The sequence below is a fragment of the Capra hircus genome, chromosome 14 (assembly GCF_001704415.2).
Source record: "Capra hircus breed San Clemente chromosome 14, ASM170441v1, whole genome shotgun sequence".
NCBI lineage: Eukaryota > Metazoa > Chordata > Mammalia > Artiodactyla > Bovidae > Capra > Capra hircus.
The window spans coordinates 80,229,499-80,242,664 of record NC_030821.1 but is presented as its reverse complement, the minus strand read 5'-3'; the positions used below and the strand labels follow the sequence as shown (position 1 = coordinate 80,242,664).

At 65.4% G+C, this 13,166-nt stretch overlaps 1 protein-coding gene across 1 annotated transcript in view; it reads left to right on the top strand.

The window, feature by feature from the left end:
- The window catches only part of ADGRB1 (adhesion G protein-coupled receptor B1), a 76,839-nt gene continuing 71,235 nt past the window's right edge, over positions 7,563-13,166 (top strand). Inside the window, 1 exon segment of the mRNA XM_018058646.1 lies at positions 7,563-7,724. The gene's annotated coding sequence lies outside the window, so the exon portion shown is untranslated.

Genomic DNA, 13,166 nt, shown 5'->3' with positions numbered 1-13,166 from the left:
GCTCGTGAGGCCTCCTGATGAAGCCATGGTGATGGGACTTCGGGGCCCCGGAGGCAGGACCCATGTGGAGACCTAGGTGGCATCCAGGTTCTCTGTGGAAACCAGGGCCTCCTTGGCCCTCAGAGGCGGTGAGAGCTGGGGAGTGCGCCTGACTTGGGGACCTGGGCAGGGTGCTGGGTTGTGGGGGAGAACTCAGCCTGTGACCCAGAGGGGCAAGGAGGCTGATTCATCACCCATGCCGCTGGGAGCCCGCTGGGCACCACGTGTGGTGGATGAGCGTGCAGAGCCGACCAGGCCACCTTGAGCCCTGGCTCCGTCAGCTCTGTGATCTCTGCTATTGTCGGTATTGATTTTCACTGCACTGTTTATTCAACGCTTAATCTCTGTCCACTGAAAGCCCCCAGAGCAGCGCCGTGTGCCCCCTCCCAAGGGCTCGCTCAGCCCAGGGGAGGGGCTGGCAGAACCAGCACCACAGGGCTGGGGCGCACAGGTGCCAGCCCGTAAGAGGGGTCCAAGAAAACCCGTCAAGTGGCTGCAGTGGATGGTCATCCTCAGGGGTGACCAGGGAGGGCCGGGGCTCAGTCAGGATGGTGAGGACTGGAAATGGCGCTTTGGCAGTGTCCAGGGTTAGAGCCAGGAGCTACAGGTAAGGTCCCCACCTTCTCTGTCTGCACTGTCAGTCTTAAAGACCCTCCCTCTCTCTGAAGAACAAGCCCATGACTCTAGGTCCCACCTGGTCAGAGGAAAGACTTTGGTGTCAATCCTGGCTGTGTGAGCTCGGGCCAGTCACACCCCTTCTCTGAGCCTCGAGATTTCCCACTTCCAAGAGGCACCACGCCCTGTAGCCCCTGGAGGTTGCAGGAGACAGAAAGGAGCGGCCTTGGCAGCATGGCTGCTGCGGACATGTGGGAAGCATGGCCAGCGGCTGCCCGCTTGCCAGGTCTCAGAGACCCTACGGGCTCCCCAGTTGGCCCCAGCCCGGGACCCTCGCAGCAGCAGCAGCAGCAGCAACGCCAGTTATGGGCTGGAGCCTCCTCGCCTCTCCCTGACCTGCATTTCCTCGGCCCTGCCGCCCACGGGGGGTGTTAGGAAAATCCGCCAATCGCGCCCGGTTCTCACCCAAGAGTTGTGAGAACGAGTGCTTGAAAATAGCCCGAAACTACCCCGGCCTCCTCCTCCCCAGGGAGGGCAGGGCGGGCGAGGGGTGCCAGGCAGGGCACTCCTGTTACATAAGCTCAGTGTCCCAGGCTCCTCAGGAGAAGGCCGAGGACTCAGCACCATGGCCAGGAAACCAGGCATCCAGGGCCTGGGGTTTGGGCCCCTCGGGCCTGCGGGCAGCAGCTGGTCACGCAGACTGAGGACTGCAGCCTGAGGGCCAGGTGGAAGAAACTTATCAAGCACTTGGTCCCAAGTCCCCCAGACAGAAGACCCATTCCCCCCAGAAGTCCGCCTGGGTCCTGCCTAATGGGCTCAGCTGGTGCCTTCACCTCTCTGCGGCTTCCCTGCAGAAGGGCGATCCCAGCCCCGAGCTGGGCTCAGCAGAGTCCAAGATGGGACTGGCCGCTCCCCCACTTCTGCTCCCCACTCGGGAGGTGTAGGCCCCTCCTAGGTACCCACACCCCAGCACCACCTGGGCTTTGACACCAGCAGGGGAAGAAAGCGCCTTGCCTGGCTGAAAGCGCCCTGCCAGGGGGCCTCCAGCTTTTCAGCCTGATGTCCCCCGCCCCAGCTGCCAAGTGGACCCCTCCATCTGAGATTTCCGCATCAGACATGCCTGGTGTTAGGCAGAGGTGGGGAGCTGGGGTCAGATGGAGGGCCAGGGTCGAGGCTGCAGCAAGAGGGCTTAAGGTCAGGTGCGGGAGGAATTCCCAAAGGGCAAGGGTTATAAATGCTGGAGTCGCGCGTAGCTTTCCCCTCACCTCCTGCCCTGCCAGCCGGAGGCCCATCACTCAGCCCAGGCATGGGTGGTAGCTGGGGGCCCACGGGGCGGGGGCACACTGAGGGCTTGCACAGTGGTCCACAGGACCCTGGTTCCGTGGCGCCAAGGCAGGTGGCAGGAGCTGGAGGCCCTGGGGCCAGAGGGGGCGAAGCCATGGGCAGCCGACCGCCATCTGAAGCCGTCACGCCTGCTGACCCCGAGGGGCTGATGGCAGGGGTCCCACCCTGCGGCTGCGCTGAGTCAGTGCGGAGAAGCAGGAGGGAGGGGGCAGGAGCTGGGCCCGGGCCAGGAGGTTTGGCACCAGAGAGCGGGAAAACTGGGGCTCTGACGTGGAGCCCACACCTCCATCGGAATTGGCCATCTGTGCCAGGCCCGCCTTGATTTACTCACTCGATCCTGACAAAGACCACACAGGGGGTGCCATTACTGTCCCCGGCACACAGATGAAGCGGGCACAGAGGAGGCAGTTGCCTGAGGTCACACAGCGAGAAGGTGGGGCCGTCAGGATACAAACCAGACCACCCTGGTCTGGCTGCAGCCACTGCGCCGACCTGCCCTGAGGACTCCCCACTCTCACCTGGAGCCCGATGTGGGCAAGGGGAGGTGCCAGGCAGCTCACCAGCTCTGCTGTGGAGCCCGGAGCCACAGGTCGCGTGCTCACTGGAGCCCAGTTGACAAATCTCAGGCCACCTCTGGCCCGGAGCCCTCCCCAGGGGGAGCCTCAGGACTCCTAGAGGCCAGTCCCCTGCGGGGAAGACAGGCCGCCGCGCAGTAGGACAGTCACTAGCCACACGTGGTTATTTAAGGTGAAACTAGTGAAGAGAAAGAAATTAGAACTTCAGTTCCTCGGGCACATGAGCCACATTTCTGACACTCAGTAGCCACGTGTGGCCAGTGGTGGATGTGCTGGTCAGCCCTGCACAGAACATGCCCACCACCCATCCTGTTGGCCAGCTCTGTAGGGCCATCTGGAGACCAGCCTTCTCGGCCCTTTGCCCCTGCCCCCACCCCAGTGCCTCTGGCCCAGGAGCGAGCAGCCTGAGCAGGGTAGGTGTGGAGGTCGGTCCCCTGGGCCCTCTCACTGCTGGAATCTGGTTACTTGAGCTGATTCTGGCCCTGGACTTGGTCTCCAGGACACAGACCCCAGCTGGGTCGCTGCTGTGTGTGCACACCTGGCCGGGGCTGGGGCGGGACGATGGTGCGCAGGGGACTGTGGGCGTCTCAGAATGGAAGCTGACTGCCCACCTGCCCGGGCCCACCTATGCTGGCCCCGCCGCCCAGTCACTCAGCTCTGGGCTGGCCGGGGGTGCAGGAGGGGCTGGCCACCGTCACTGGGCCCAGAGAGGGCCTTGGCCTGTGTGCTTGCAGGTGGGCGGAGACGTCTGGGTGTTTCGGGGGCCATGCATGCAGAGGGTGGGGGGCTTCCTGGAGGAGGGGCCCATGGAGCCTGTGGCTAGCCGGAGGAGCTGGGAGCCCTGGCCTCGCTTCCTTCCTCCCTAGGCATCCCTCCTCTTTTCCGTCTCCTCACAGTCGCGTAGCCTGGGGAGTCCAGGGCTGAGCGGGTGGGCAGCAGGGGAGCGGGAAGGCAGAGCAGCCACAGGGCGGGGCCTCATTCTGCTGAGTGGCAGCGCGGGCCCTGCGTGTCCTGGCTGGGAGGCTGACGCTGGCATGTTGCATCCACAACTAATTACATGCATGTGAATCAGCCCATTACTCACTCTGCTCCGCACCCCACCGCCACCCTCTGGCTTACAAAGTCCACCAAGTGGCTGGAGAGGGCCACGATGTCCCCAGGCTGGGACCCCTGTGCTGTGCCCTCCAGCCAGCCCCCAGGCAGCCTCTGAAGGCCAGAGAAGGGGTGCCAGGTGCTGCAGGCCCTCGCTCTGCCTTGGTGCCAGGAGGCCGGGTGGGGAGACCAGGACTTAGGGGGCTCAGCTCTAGACCATCCCAGCTCTCTCCTTGACTGCTGAGGGGTAAACCCTCACGTCTTCCCCAGAGAGGGGCCGGTCCTGTGTGAGAATGGTTTTAAACAGATAAGACCCTGAGGTAGGCTTCCTGCTGCTCCACTGGGGGTCCTCCTAGCCCCCGCACGCACAAAGCTTCTGTTTCTCATTCCTCAGGGATGTCTTAGCGTGTACACTAAGGCTCGGGAATAAGAAGCTGAACGGGTAAAAGTGCCAGGAGGACAAGGCTCAGTGGGACCAGGCTGGGGCTTCAACATGTGACCAGGGTCAGGGCTGAGTGGGACCACGGTCAGGGCTCAGCGTGGGACCAGGGTCAGGGCTCAGAGTGTGAGCAGGGTCAGGGCTCAGAGTGGGACCAGGCTCAGGGCTCAGAGTGGGACCAGGCTCAGGGCTCAGAGTGGGACCAGGCTCAGGACTCACAGTGGGACCAGGGTCAGGGCTCAGAGTGGGACCGGGCTCAGGGCTCACAGTGGGACCGGGCTCAGGGCTCACAGTGGGACCAGCGTCAGGGGTCACAGTGGGACCAGTCACAGGGCTCAGTGTGTGAATACGGTCAGTGGTCAGTGAGTAGATGGCTGTGGTCAGGGATTGGTTTATGGCCATGAAGTTTAATATCATGCTCCCCCTGGGGCTGAGTGAAGAGGTTCCAGGACTTCGTGCCCGGCTGGATAGGGTTGGCCTGGCATGGGTCCATCAGTTTCAACCTCCTGTGCTGAGGCCACCTTGGACTACTACAAGCTGTGGCCCCGCCCTTCATGTCAGTGTGAGCCATCGGGATTGTACAAGCTTTGGTGGAGAATGCTGGAGGTAAACTGGGAGCAAATTTCAGGCTCAGAAGTGTAGAATCCTGGGATGTCTGGGCTGCAAGAAACCTTCACCCCCTTCTGTCATGGTCCACATGCAGCCACAGGGCTGCTGAAGCCCCAGTGGGGCCCGTGCAACTCTGTTTCAGGACTTCAGCTGGGTACGGGCCTGGGGAGTGGGTAGAATTCCCTGCGCAGCAATCCCAGGGCCCTGCTGACTCTGCTCCCTCCTTGAGGAGCAGGGGTCAGACGGCCTCTCTGCCTCTGGGAGGGGAACCGTCTGGGGTCTGGATCAGGAACTGGGGTGAGGAGACCCTTTTCTAGAAAGGACAAAGAGTGGACGGAGGCGAGGAGGGGCAGGCAGGGCCCCGCTGAGAAGTCCTGTCTCAGGTAACACCGCTTCGCACCAGATGGCCTGAGTGGAGGGGACCCCAGCCTTGCCCTGGGAACCCCCAGCGGGGGTCCCAGGGCAGAGGAGGGCGGGGTGGCTACTACCGTCCTCCGTGGGCACGAGGAGGGCTGGTGGCAAAGCGGCAGCTGAAATCCTGACTCAGAGCTGCGGGCACCCTTGGCGCGGTCCATGGCCCAACAGCAAAGGCCCCCTGGTGGCCACAGGCTGCAAGTGCAGAAAGGAGAGAGAAGCAAAGGCTGAGGCCCTGAGTCTGGGCCAGGAAGGGTGGGAGCAGCAGCCCCCCAGGGGCACCGCCTCTGCCTCCTCCCTCAGTTCAAAGACTCTGGGGAGAAGGTCCTCTCCCCAGGATGAAGGGGGAGGGATACAGCTGCCCTGGGGCCTCCTCTGCCCTCCGATTGCCTTGGGGACCGTGTCTCCCTAGCTCTTCTGACCAGCCCTTCAGGATGACCCTATGAACCTCAGTCCACAGGCTGTCCTTCCCAGAGGGACTGGTCTGCACGGAGCTGCCCCTGATGAGGTGAGCCACGTGCCCTGGCCGGTGATGGCGCTGTAGAGGTCCTGCTTGGGGGTTACAGTGATGGTCATGGGGAGAACCGTGCGGGGCTGCATGCTAACGTTCAGGCTGAGAATGGTGGAAGCGACTGTGAATTAATGGTTGATGGGGACAGTGATGACACCCTAATGGAGCCTTCTGGGAAGAAGCTAAAAAAAGCCGACAGTTGGACCAGATGTTGGGCTTGGGCCGCAAAGGCATCGGTGGCTGGCTAAGACGAGAGATGTGTATACTATTGCATATTCAGGAAGACTCAGTGAGGATTTTGCATTCAGAGTGGACCACAAGTTATGAAAAAGAAGTGAGGGGCTCGGAGGCATAACCGTCCTAGTAGAGAAGGACCCTGAAGTAATCTCCCTGAGGTCCTTTCTCCAAGATGCTGTGTTTCATTTTAGGGAGGCCCCCTGTGGGTATCTGGCCAAAGGCCTCAGAAGAAGGGGGACTATGGTCACTTTAAGATGAGAGATGAAGCAGCTGAAGGGGCGTCTCCCCCAGTTTATGGAAAAACAAAGCCTGCATATGGGACTGGGATGTCCCCACTGTCACCAAGTCAAAGGAGGATGCGTGGAAGATACGAATGTGGACAAAGTGACTGAGGACGCCCCTCAGGGTAAGCGCTGCTTCTGACCCTCGGGGCTCTTCTCTCAAGCCCCTCCCTCAGCACCTCTCAGAACAGAGCCCCCTGAGGAAAGGCTGGACAAACCCAACCTGAGCCGTTCAAGCTGGGCCTCCCCATGTCCGCCAACCTCTGAGCCTCACGGTCCTGGGTCTGTTCTTCGGCCTCTGTCTTCTGCCCTTCCCTCATCCAATCTCCCCTCCTGCACCTATCCACGCACCATCCTTTCAACTGCATGGCCCAGCCATCTCTTCAGCCCTCCACTCAGGTGCCATCCACCCAGTTATGTCCCCACCTCTCCTGCCCATCTTCTTCCACCTGGTTCCTCCATCCATCCACCCACCCTCCACCCTTCCATCCACCACATCGCCCATCTCTCTAGGCATCTGTCCTTCCACCCATCCCCTCCCGCACCTCCTCGACCGAAGCCCACTTACCTCATCCGCCCTTCCACCCAGCCCGTCCTCTCTGGCACCTCTGCGCCCTGTCGGGGCACAAGCCCGTACAACTTCCTTCCCTCCATCCATCTGCCCTGCCTGCCCATCCACCCACCCGTCCGTCCACTCGCCCAGTCCGCCCGCGGCAGCCACTCCTCGGCTCCCGGGAGAGGCAGAGAGCTGAGACCCAACTCCTGGTGTTGCTGCTGCATGGGGCGGGCGCCGGGCTTCCCCCGATGCGCGCGCGTGTGCGTTTTTCCTTACCCCCCCGCCCCGCCACCTCTCCCCTCCCCCACACCCCGCCCCCCGCTCGCGCTCCCCTCTCATGTGTGATCTGGAAGCTCTAGAAAGCCTGATGTAATCCGTAATGCAGTCTCTGGCTCCCGATTCGGGATCCAGTTTCAGAGCGAGAGATTGGGGAGCGCCGGCAGCCCGGTGGGGGAAGGAGCCCGCCTCTCTCCTCCTCCTTCTCGCCGTCCTCGGCCTCCTCCTCCCCCTCCCCGCGCCGCCCCGCCCCCGGCTCGGCTCGGCTCGCCCCCCCCTCAGGAAGGGGAAAAAAGGCGAGAGGAGCGGGCCAGGAGAGAGGAGCCGAGCGGCGGCGGCGGCGGCGGCCGGAGAGGGAGCGGCGGTCGCGGCGTTGGCGGCGGCCCCGGCGGAACGAGCGTGGAGCCGGCGAGCCGGGAGCACAGGCGGCCGCACCGCGTCCTGGCCGGGCCCGGGCCCGCGCGCCCCGCATCGCCCGCAGCCCGGGCATCCGGACCTCCCGGGCGTCCGGGGGGCGCCGGCAGGCGGGGGGAGGGGAGGGGGCCTGCGCGCGCCGGCGAGTGTGCTCCCGGGGGCGACTCGGCTAGGCCTGGAACGGGCCGGGGGTGGCGGCGGCAGGAGGAGCCCCCGCTCCGGTCGGGCGCCCGGCTCGGCCGCCGGCGACGCGGGGCGCTCCTGGGGATTTGCAACTCGCCCGATCAAGTCTTCGCCAGCGGGGCCGCTGCTGCCGGGGAAGGTAAGGAAGGCTCTGGCGGGGGGCTGGGGACTGGGGGCGCGGCGAGAGGGGGCGCAGCGAGGGTGGGAGGGGGTCGGGGGAGGGGCGGACGCCCGGACTTCCTAACTTCGCCGTTTGGGGCTTCGTAGCTCCGAGGTTGGCGCTCCGAGCTCGGACCCCCCCCCCGCCCCCGCCCCCTGCCTCCTCCGGCGGCGGCGACGGAATCTGGCAGGTCTCCGCGCGCCCGCACCGGGCGGGTTGAGGAGGGGGCGACCTGGACGTGGGAGAGGTTCCTCGGCGCTGCTCGGCTCCCCCGAGTCCACACACCCGCAGCCTGGCCGGGGTGGCAGGCCAGGCTGAGGAAGACTGCCCTCCCCGTCACATGCACAGAGCCAGGGCCGGCTGGGGAAGGCGTTCCCCTTGTGTCCCTGACCCACACGGGCGCTGGCAGGGGTCTTGGGAGCCCCAGAGGTGCCCCGCAGCCACACACTGACCCAGGTAGGTTCAGGAGAGACACCCCGGTGTGTCCCCTTCCCCTCATCACATCCAGAGCCCCTAAACCCCTGTAGGGGCCCGAGATGTCCTCCCCGCACGCACAGGCTCTCCCTCGCAGCCTCCAGTAGACGCGGCACCGGCGGCGGATACTCCCTGGAGGTGCTCTTCCTCCCAGATGGTCAGAGGGCTACCCTAGCACCGTCCGGCCCCCTACACACACACACACACACACACACACACACACACACACACACGAACGCCCTGACTCGTTCCATTCTGATCTTTTCCACTCGCTCGGACAGGCCGCGCGGATAAGCGGATCCGAACTTTGGGTCATCCCTGCGCCCTCTCCGCGCGAAGCAGCGAGGCCGGGCGCTGGGCACTCCTCGGTCCCCATTCCCAGCGGGCCGAGGCCGCCGGTCCTCGTCGGCCGCCGCGCAGCTGCCTCGAGGAACTAGCCTGGCCCCCGCCCCCTCCCGGGCAGGTTGGTGCTCTGGGCCCGGCCGGCCGCCCTCTCCCGCTAGTCCCCGCGGCCCCCTGGGCAGGGCACAGCGCGCCTCGGGCCTGCTTCGGGAGGGCACGGCAGAGCTGAAAATCGCCGCGAAGCTTGGTGGCCGGGAAGGCTTGTTAGAGGATGCGGCTCCGAGCCCGTGGACCGCTGCCGGGTGCGGCGGCTCCCGCTGGGTCACTTCCCAGGCAGCTCAGAGGGAGCGCCCGTTCCGGCACCCCGGCCCCGGCCCGCCGGGCACCTTACCCTCCCCACTTTTATTTTCGGCTTTCAAGTTTCTTGGAGTGCAGGGAGCCAGGATGGACCCGGACGAGTCCTAACCCACCCCTTCTTCAGCGCCCTTTCCCTCCGCGCGCTCCCGTCACGTCCCTTTCATTCCCCGGGGTCAGGGCCGAGAATTCCTTAGCAGCAACTCCCGAGGAGTTGAAATATGTGCAGGTGTGTGGGTGGGCAGGGGGCGCGCACCCCCCCGCCCCAGGCAGCCAATTGGCAAACGTCTTGGGAAGGGGGCTGGGAAATCGGCGCTCCCAACCCACCCTCGGGACCTAAGGGGACCCCCAGCTCCTTCCCCCACAGACACAAACACACGCCCCCTCCGAGCAGCGGCCGCGCGGGCGGGATGGGGGCGAACGGGAGGCCGGGGGTCTCTTTTCATATCCGGAGGTGGAATACCGTGTATTTGGGGTCTGAGGCGGCGGCCATAGCGTCTCCTAGAGTCTGCAGCCTTCTATTCCTCGGCGACCCCCGCCGCCGCCGAGGCAGGGAGGGAGGTCGAGGGAGAGAGCCTCCCTCGCCCCCGCAGGTGGCCGCGAAACTCTGCGTCCGGACGCCCGGGTGCCGCCAGGTCCGGCTTTGAGGACCCCAGCAAGGTCAAGCAGACGAAGGAGGGGGTGGGGGCTCCCGGGCGCGCCCCCGCCCGCGCAGTGTCAGGGCCGCTCAAGGGGTGGGGGCCGCCCGCCGATCAGTCCGGACAGCCCGCCGCCCGCGCCGCGTCCCCCGAGGCGAATGTTGCGCGTGCCGGGATCCCGGAGCGCCCAGCCCCGCGCGCCCTTCCTCCTGGCTCGCTCGCTCTTGCTCGGCGCTGCTTTCAGACTTGTTGCGCCTGGATCTGGGGGGCGGGGGGCCGGCCTGGGAGTCCCGGAACCCGGGCGGCGGGAGGCCGAGAGCGAGGCCGGCGGGAATGCGCCAGGGCGGCGCGCGGCTCCGCCGGCGGGCGCGGCGCGGAGGCTCGAGCGCAGAGTTTGCCGCCTCCGATCCCGGGGAAGGGAGCTTGTCCCCGCCGCGCTCCTGCGCGGGGGCGGAAAAGGGGATTCGCCGCCCTGGGCATCACGCCGCTCTGCTCGGGACCCAGGGACGGGAGGGGACGCAGCCAAGTTGGGGGGCCCTGCCTCGCCCACAGGCTCCGGCCCCTCTCCGGCCTCGGTGGCCGCGTCCGTGAAATGGGGGCGAGGGGGAGGCTCTGGGGGCTCTTCCGGCCCAGGCCCTCGGCGCTCTCCCGGACATCCGATGCGCTGGGCCCGCAACGGGCTAGGCCCGCAGCGTCCCGGGCCCGCAGCGTCCCGGCCAGCCGGGTCCGGAGGCAGCTGGGTGCCTGCGGACGCGCGGCCTCAGGGCCGGGCAGGAGGCGGCCTCGGCGGGGCCGGGCGAGCGGCAGGGTGCAGGCAACCTCCCTCGGCATCCTCGCCCGCTGGCCGGCCCCCCTGGCCCGGGCCTCCACCTCCGGAGCGGGTCCTGGGGGTGAGTCCGCCCCCCGGGGACGCCTCCAGCTCCGGCCCGGGCGGCGGGCGCCGGGATGCGGTGGCGGCGGCGGCGGAGGGCGGCGCGCTGCCCCGAGCGGCCGAGAGAGGGCGCCCGCACCACCGGCCGCCTGCCCGCCCCTTCCGTCTCGTCCGCGGCCCGGGCGCCCGCCCCATCCCCGCAGCACGGCCGCCCCCGCCTCTCGGCGGGCCCTAGGCTCCCTTGTCAGGGCCCGAGTGCAGTCAGCCGCCTCCCCGCACTCGCCGTGCCCGCGTGCCTGGTGCACGGGCGTGAGGAGCGCGTTTGGGTACCTGTGTGCCACGCGTGCACGTGCGTGTCCGGCCGGCAAACTGGTGGCTTGTGTGGGCAGGCACGCAGACTGCCACACGTGTGTGCGTGCGCAGAGCAGATCTGTGTCAATGCGCGCCCGGGATGGCAGGATTGAATCTAACCACGTTTTACCTGCGGCAGGTCCTGTGGTGGTGTGCAAGCGGTGGCCCCCCTCAAACCTAAACCCAGAGAGTTGGTTAGCTTAGTGCATCCCGGCTGACCCACTCTGTCCCACTGTCCTCTGGAACTCTCTGGCCCCCAGCCTGCGTGGCTGCGGCCGTGCTACCGGTCAGAGCAGCAATTTCTGAGTAGACATATGACCTGGATACAGTGTGTATAGCCTGCACACACGTAGTGAAAATACAGGTGCCCACGTGGACACGTGTGCACTGGGAGTGCAGCTTGGGCAAGGCAGAGGGCGTGCCCTGCCATGTGAAGGCTAGTGGGAATAAGGCAGAAAAGAGACCCTGCTCAGTTCAGTGAATGGGCTCTGGGATGGAAGACAGCAGCCTGCAGGAGGCCAGAGGCAGGGGTCTCCCAGAGCCGTCTATGGGGAATGGCAGCTAAACCAGGAGAAGAGGGGTGGGAGTGGTGAGGATGGTCTCACACCGGAGCAGCCATGCAAAGGCCCTGTGGCAGATGTAAGGTGTAGGCAGCTCGCGTGCAGAAGCTGGAGAGAAAAACAGCAGGACTGGGGCTCCAGGGGGAAGGGGGCGGGAACCCAGAGCGCTGCAGGCCTTGGGCTACCTCTTGGGAGTGGTGGGGACTATGGCGGGGGAGGGGTGTGGTCCTAGACTGAGGTGGTGACCTGCCCCAGTGGCCGAGGAGATGGTAGGTGCTCCTGGGGGGCAGCCCCTGCCCACAAGCACGCTGGACTCCAGGCTCCTCTTGTCATCCCGACACCACCCAAGACCCTCTTCAGTGTGTACCACAAACAGACCCACAACACAGCGTAAAATATGAGTGCACTGCCCTGGAAGCTGGGCGCCGTGGTGGACATTCATGTCTGGGGCTGTGGCATTGCTCTGAGGATACCGGGCAGAGGGTGCTGGGGGAACCCTTCTTCACGCCCTATGTTGTTGGGAAAGCAAGGCCCAAGAGGGGAAGAGCTTCCCGCTGATTCCCAGCCTGGGCCACAGAGGCACGAGGCCTCTTCTGCAGGGCGAGACGCAGCAGCAGACCCGGGACCCTTGGCCATGGCCGCGGCCACAGAGGAGTTCGGATCCCTCGGTTCGGATTCCTTTCTGCCAGAGCATCCGGAGCCTTCCCTGTACCCAGTGTCCCCCTGGCTCACAGGGTGGCGGGAACTGAGGCTCCTTCCTGCCTGTAACCACCATTCCCTCCGCTTTCTTTTTAATTCATTTCTACTTGGGCTTCCCAGGGGATGCTAGTGGTAAAGTGCCTGCCTGGCAGTGCAGGAGGCATAAGAGATGTGGGTTTGATCTCTGGGTCGGGGAGATCCCCTGGAGGAGAGCATGGCAACCCACTCCCAATATTCTTACCTGGAGCATCCCCTGGACAGAGGAGCCTGGAGGGCTACCATCCATGGGATCGCAAAGAGTTAGACCTTCCTGACACATGCACCTGGAAGGTGACAAGCAATGGGAGCAGCCCCAAAGGGCTAGAGCGAAGAGGGAATCTCCTCGCCCTAGACCCCAGGTCCTCCTGTTAATGTGTCCCTGTTATCCTTCCAGAATGTTCTGTGCCTTCACAAGCATAAAATGCTTTAGACAATGGAATCCGTCTGCGTGTGGCTGGAGACCCTGGCTCACCCCTTGGCCGTCTCATCCCCAGCCTTCACTCTCACTGTTGCCCGCACACCTCCTCCCCCTCACCCCCCCATCCCCCATAGCACCCCCACCCTCGCCTTTGACTCTCCAGCGGGTCCCTGCCCGTGGGGTCTATGGGCATCCTCCAGGACTCACTTAGGGGCGGGGGTACGGACTGGTCCCTGCTGAGTGACCGGGTGACTGCGGGACCAGAGAGGTCTCCAGGGCAGGAGGTTTCCAGGACCTCAGAGGCTGCGATGGATGGCGAGATGAGGGCCAGGTTGCCCCTGTCCCCCACGGGGTGGCTGGTTTTGGGGTGCTGACTCTCAGCTGAGACACGGCTGAGGGGTCCCCAAGGTGGGAGGAGAGGCAGAGGACTCGAGGAGCTGGCAAGCAGGGGCCTCAGAGCTCCGTGCGTGGCCCAGGTGGCCTGGCCAAGTCACTGGGGGGCAGGGGGTGATGGTGGGGGGCTGCCCCCTGGAACTGGTGCCCAGGGCCGGCGGAGCCTCCCTGCCGCCTGGCCTGCGGAGTTTGGACAGGCAGTGTAGGCGACACCCTGGGCAGTCAGGGCTGCCAGCCCGCTTGTCCAGGCAGATGCAAGTGAGGTCAGAACGTAGAAGCGCT